Below are 6,707 nucleotides of genomic sequence, written 5' to 3'. Positions count from 1 at the left end.
AAACACAGACACACACATGGAAGAGGGAGAGAGAGAGAGAGGGGAGCCTGCTTCTGATTCTCTCTCCCTCACTCTCTGCCCCTCCCCTGCTCTCTCTCAGGGAGGGCGGGGGGGGGGGGGGAGGGGAAGATCCACAACTGGTTAAACAAAGCATTTTTTATAATGCGTTAGAACATGTGCTGCAGCCCGAACACAAGGAAGCATCTCATTGGTCCCTGTTCTTGAGGTGTGGTTTCCACGGAAGGTGTGCTGCTCGCACAGGCAGGGGACACAATGGTGCACAATGAACTGTTCATGCCAGAGCCCCAATTCCATGGCAGCCTAGTAGGCATTTCTTGACCCTCAAGCATCTTTATTTTTTTATTTAAAAAAATTTTTTAAATGTTTATTTATTTGTGAGAGAGAGAGAGATGGAACACGAGCAGGAGAATCGGAAGCAGGCTCCAGACTCCAAGCTGTCAGCACTGACCCCGACACGGGGCTGGAACTTATAAGCCTTCGAGCTGTGAGATCAAGACCTGAGCCGAAGTTGGCCACTTAACCAACTGAGCCATGTAGGCACCCCTCATCTTTATTTTTTAAGTGATACCATTTAGAAGGCTGTCAAGATTCAAGATCCTCATATAAGGCAATATATTTAACTTCCTCTCCTTCCCACAATGACAGGAGAATGACCAAAAATGAGGAACTCTTTTTTGATAGTAGAAAGGAGAATCATAGACTTGTCAGGAAATTTTAGAGATTTCTGAGTAATATGGTGAGGACAAGCCAGGCTGTAGGATCCAGCACGTGAGAGGTCTGCCCTTACTCTTGCAGGATCAGGGCCTACGGAATATTTGAGGATGATGGACACAGAATATAAAGAAATAGTGGTGATCAGAACAACCCACACTACTGAGAGTTCATGTGGAAATAGTTGTTTCCTATACGATTATAAAACCTAATTTAATGTGAATAATACACATTCTTCTGAAAGAAACATTTCATAATGTTAAAAGAATTTGAATAATAATTTGACACAAAAATGCAAGATTATTTCCACAAACCCGAGAAGTAGGGGGAGATCAAGGACACATTAAAACACAAAAACAAGGGGCACCTGGGGAGCTTAGTCAGTTGGGCGTCCAACCTCAGGTCATTATCTCACAGTTGGTGGGTTCAAGCCCCACATCGAGCTCTGTGCTGACAGCTCAGAGCATGGAGCCTGCTTCAGATTCTGTGTGTGTGTGTCTCTCTCTGCCCCTCCCCTGCTCGTTCTCTCTCTCTCTCTTTCTCTCTCTCTCTCTCTCATAGAAATAAACATTAAAAATTTTTTTTAATAAAAAAACCACAAAAACAAAACAAAAAATGCCAGAGAACTTGATGCTGAATATATTACCAAAATGTAAAAATCAGTGCAAAAGCACCAAACTCCCAACAGACGAAACAGCTCACTTCTAAAATTCTGTGCTTTGGATTGTAAACTGGGGCTAACTCACACAGGATGGATGTTCTTCAAACAGCACCCACCAAGTCTTCCTGTCCTTCAGCAGAACCATCATAAAATGTGTCCATGAGCTCACAAGTTCAACAGCATCCTGAGTGCATACAAGGGTCCAGCATTTCGACAGGTGTTGGAAGTTCCCGATGGCTCCTTCAATCTCCTGGGAAGGCTGAGCTGCATACCAGTGTTTGTGGGATGGTCTGATGCCGTGAGAACAAAGGCCTGCAGTCGCCCAGGGCAGGGCAGGGCATGGATGTCTCTGCTTGACCAGAACCCCGGGAGACTCATGCATTACACTAAGGTTTATTTGGTACGAACAGTGTTCCTGGCATCGGTCTGTGGCATGGGGTAAAAGCACAGGTTTGGGAGAGGGAATGTCCAGGTTTTGTTTCCAATGCTTATGAGCCAAATCATTTTGAGCCGGTCTCTCAGTAGGTCTGTGTCCATTTCTGTAGATACGGAAGAGGACACCAGCCTCAGGGCTGAGGTGGGGATTAAATGCATTAATGCGCTTCAGTGACTGAAATAGAATCTGCCATCAACCAATCCACGGAGGGTCTGAATAGAACAAAAGGGCAGAGGAAGGGCGAATCTGTGACTGTGTGAGCTGGGACAGCATCGCCTCCCCTCAGACATCCGCTCCCCAGCTCACAGACCTTTGGACTTGGACCGAACAACACCAGCAGCTTTGCTGGGCCTCCAGCTCGTGGACGGCAGATTCTCAGCCTTCATAATCACATGGGCCAGTCCCTCGTGATGAATCTTCCCACATATCCAGACGGTTCTCTGCAGAAGCCTGGCTAACGGAGCACTGCTGTGGTAACCCACGCCAGGCAGGCTCCAGCCAGCATCCAGGGGTGTCACTGCCCAGCGTCCCCCTGTGACGTCCCTCCCACACCACAGGCCAATAGCCAGCGGCACCTGCCCCTCCTTCCCTCCCCCTGAGGCTGAGCACCATCGGTCACAGCAGAAGCCAGCCCCAGCAGAAGCCAGCCCCGTCCTTCCCCTCATGCTGGCTTTCTCTCCTGTCTTCCTCCCCACCCCTCAGGATGTGGCCCGGGGTCACATCTCACTTGGTCTTCACGCAAGCCTTCGTCTCTCTCAGAGTCGGCTTTGGCCCAGGAAGAGCCCTGCACAGGCTGAGGTCAGGAGCCAGACTGTGTACAAGGAAGCGTGCGGTGTGTCAGTGCTGAGGAGCCAAAGAAAGCGGAGAAGAGACGTCCTGGGTTGGAGATACTGTGGTGGCTCCTCGGTGGTCCGCACACCTGGAGACCCTTGGTGCGTCTGTCGGGGGAGAGTTCTCCAGGCAGAGGGGAGGCATGGGGAGGCGTCCCAAGTGCATTCCCTGTGTTTGAAGAATGGCACGGTGAGAGGACAGCCACAGGTTGGATCACAGAGGCTGCAGGGGTGCACATTCTGGAGGGCCGGCTTGGTGCCCCGGAGACTGTGGCTTTAACTCCAACGCTGAAGCCACCAGGGATTTGGGTAAAAGGGAGACATAGTGGGACCCGGCTTGTCAGGGACAACCATGTCAGTGCTGGGTCTGCATGCCAGAGGATGGAGGGTGAGGTCACCAAGTGGTTAAGAGGGCGTTCCGGGAATCCGGGAGCAGACGGTGCTGCCCAGAGCCTCAGGGACAGCAACGGCCAGCAGAATGCCAAAGGTCCCCCACCAACAGCCTCTGGAGCAGGTGGCCAGTGTCCAGCCGCACGCAGTGCCTCAGGGGTGGGCAGAGGGCACCTGGGGCTGGACTGCAGCCAGGCCCGCATCCAGCCTTGTGGACGAGGAGGAAGGACACAGGACAAGGGAGTCACAGGTAAAGTCAAAGGTGGACACAGCAGCTTAGAAACCCGTGCTTTGTCTGAGAAAAGGCCCCGGAAGGGGAGGAAGAGCAGGAGGAGCTCCTGGGGAGTTGCGGCTGGGGGTGGAGTTCGGTGGTCAAGGGAAGAGGAGGCCAGGCTTGGGCAGGAGGGTGACAGTGGACGGGGATGGCTCTGGCTGTCCCTACTGCTGGTCATCTGTGCCACACCCAGCCAGGCCTCAGGAACTGAACAGACACAAACCTTTTCCCTCCAAGGACCGTCTGTTTGCTGGGTATTGTTTGAACACACACAACAGTCTCTCTGCTCCCTCCATACAGATGCTTCACGGCACGAACTGGGAAGGGACACGGAGACACCAGCTGGCACAGGTGACCCAATGACCCAGTAGGTGCGCTGAGGGGAGGGGGCTTTAGAACTGGGGGTTCTGAGTGTTTGTTCCCCGAAACCCCTGTGTCGGCTCCATGTCACTGAGCCATCGCCTGCCTGGAAGTCTGGAGAGGGTGCAGGGCCGAGTCTCCACAGCTTGAACACTCGGCCAACACACTTGGCGAGGTGTGCCGGGAACACTGGCAAGCACGGTGACCTCTCGTGAAGTTGGGGATCCTGTGTGCAGTTTTGGAGTTCTGAGGAGGCAGCCTTGGAAATCCCGCATGTAAATCATAATGAACTGTGTCAAAGTGCCTTTGCAACAAATGCAATATATAGAAAATTCAATAAATAGCAGCACCCTAACTTTTTAAAATTAACTTTTCCATTGTATTGGCATTGGTCCAGAGGGCAGCCACTACATATGTTACAGGACGATAGTTGAAGATGAAATGTGAAGCCAAGAGTTTCATTCATTTATGCAAGTCTCGGGGCACAACTAGTGTGTGTGTGTGTGTGTGTGTGTGTGTGTGCGTGAAAACACGTAGGATTGCATGTCGAGAGCTCCAGTCACTTCTGTGAGGGGTAAGTTACCCAGAAAGACTCAAGAGTTCCTCAAAGTTCCTAAAGTGCTTAATTATTTTCAAGTAACTGTGTGTGAAAAAAAGAGCTGTTTCTTGCCTTTTGTATAACCTGATTTTACTGCATTAGGTTTTTAGAAAGCATTAAGTGCATTTTTTTTTTTTTTTTTTTAGGAAAGATGCATAAGATGGCCTTTTACAGCAAACTCTGTCCAAGGTTGTAAAAAACAAGACTTGTGAGGATATCCACTTGTCAGCCTGGTGTTTGCTCTGTGGCAGATGCCATGTGGTCACTGACCATATTAGCTCATACAACGCACACTTCTTGGTGCCTGGGTCTCCTTGTCTGGTAATGGATCTAAGTGATATTTTATTTTATTTTCTTCTTTAATGTTTCTTTATTTTTGAGACACAGAGAGAGAACACAAATGGGGGGAGGGGCAGACAGGGAGGTAGAGAGAGGATCCCAAGCAACAGTCACGCCCAATGGAGCCCCATGTGAGACTCCATCTCACGGTTGTGAGATCATGACATGAGCCTAACGGAGGCTTAACTGACTGAGCCACCAGGCGCCCCTCTAGGTGATATTTTCATGAACACAATCCATCTTTTATTTCGTGCCCACTCCAGGAACTGGTCCCCAGTGCCCCTCTCCAGACCTGACCTGCCACGTGCCACTCTTGGTCTCCACATACTGCTTCCAGTCCCTTCAGCCCCTTTCTGGGTCGCCCTGCAGCCCACTCCCAGCCCCCTCCAGGACCCCCGCCTTGAGAAAGGTGCAGAGATTTCCCATACACCCCCTGCCTCACTCATGCACAGCCTCCCCTGTTATCAACCAGATGGTACATCTGTTGGGTCCATGAACAGTGACACATCATTATCACCCACAGTTCACGGTTTACATTAGAATTCACTCTTGGCATTGTATACTGTATGAGTTTTGACAAATTTAGACTGACATGTACAGAGTAGACATTTTTTATTTTATTAAAATCCGTGTAATCAATTTTTTTCTTACATGGCTTGGTTTTTGCTGTTGTAAATAAAAATATCACCAAACCCAAGGTCATGTAGCTTTCCTTCTGTGGTTTCCTCCAGAATTTTCAGTTTTGCATTTTAAATTTAAGTCTATTGACAACTTTGAATACATTTTTGTGTAGTTTGTAAGGCTGGTATAAAATGTTCACTTTTTCCCATATGGGTCTTTTGGGGGGGCTCCCATTGTTCCTGTTTGCTCTGTGATGAGGGAGCTTGGGGCAAGCTGAGGGCAAAATACATTCTGGGGCGCACACACACACACACACACACGGAATACGTGGTATTCCAAGGACGCTCCTGCCTACCCAAGAACAAAGGAAAACGGTTTAGGAGCTTGCCATAGTGATGTGGGAAACTAAGGCAAATGAAAAATTAAATTCCCTAACTGCCTACAGCCCATTGACAAGTCCTTGGAACTGGCAGAGTGACCTCCCTCTAGGGGCTCAGCTGCCTCCATGACGACACTTTGCTGGGGGCAAAAGAGAACCTTAGCTTAACATTATCCCAACCTCGAGGCTCCTGTAAGTCTATTTTCTTTATCTCAAGTCCCCCAAGATATATGCTGGCAATCATACTCCAAGCGTATGGCCCCCCCATATACATCTGAAGGGTCCATGACTGGGGTTTTATTAAACGGTAACAAATGGCATTTCCCTAGCAACAGCTAGCCCCTCAAGGCCCTGGAAACCTTGCTTCCAATATACCTTAGAGACTTACTCTATCCCTGCCCCCCTCCCAACCTGAGGGTATAGAATGAGTTACTCCTCACGACCCCAAACAGCTCTTCCTGCCCATGGGTCCTGTCCCCATGCTTTAACAAAATCGCCTTTTTGCACCAAAGACATCTTCAGGAATTCTTTCTTGACCATCGGCTCTGGACCACCCCACCATCACCCCAAAACTTCATCATCTGCATCTAGTTCCTCGCCAAGATCACTCACTTCATTATTTATACTTATGTAAGTCTTGGAATGTGGGTGTGTGAGTTCTTTAGCTTTGTTCCTCAGTCCTATGTTGTGTATTCTAGCACATCCCTTTGCTCACATTTTGATTGGGACTTAGCTGAATCTGTACATCAGATTAGGAAGAATTGTCATTTTAAGAATATTGAGTCTGTGGATCATGAAAAACTAACATCTCCGCATTTCCGTTTTATTTGCGACCTTTCAGCAGGGTTATGATGTTTCTGAATGCAGATTTTTACGTATGTTGTTAGGTTCATGCCAAAGGAACTTCAATTTGAAGGTTGCCAAATGCCTATCTATTAAAAATGGCATTTTTAAATGTTCAAATTCCAACCGTTAATTATTAGTGGGTGGGAAAGCAGTTGGCCTTAATAAGCTGACTTTATGCTTTGATTCCTGGTCTCTGAGTGCATTGCAGTCAAAGCCAGGAGCGGCGGGTGCATTTCATTAA

Source organism: Prionailurus viverrinus, chromosome B1, assembly GCF_022837055.1.
Source record: "Prionailurus viverrinus isolate Anna chromosome B1, UM_Priviv_1.0, whole genome shotgun sequence".
Lineage (NCBI taxonomy): Eukaryota > Metazoa > Chordata > Mammalia > Carnivora > Felidae > Prionailurus > Prionailurus viverrinus.
Note: the sequence above shows the minus strand (reverse complement) of the source record.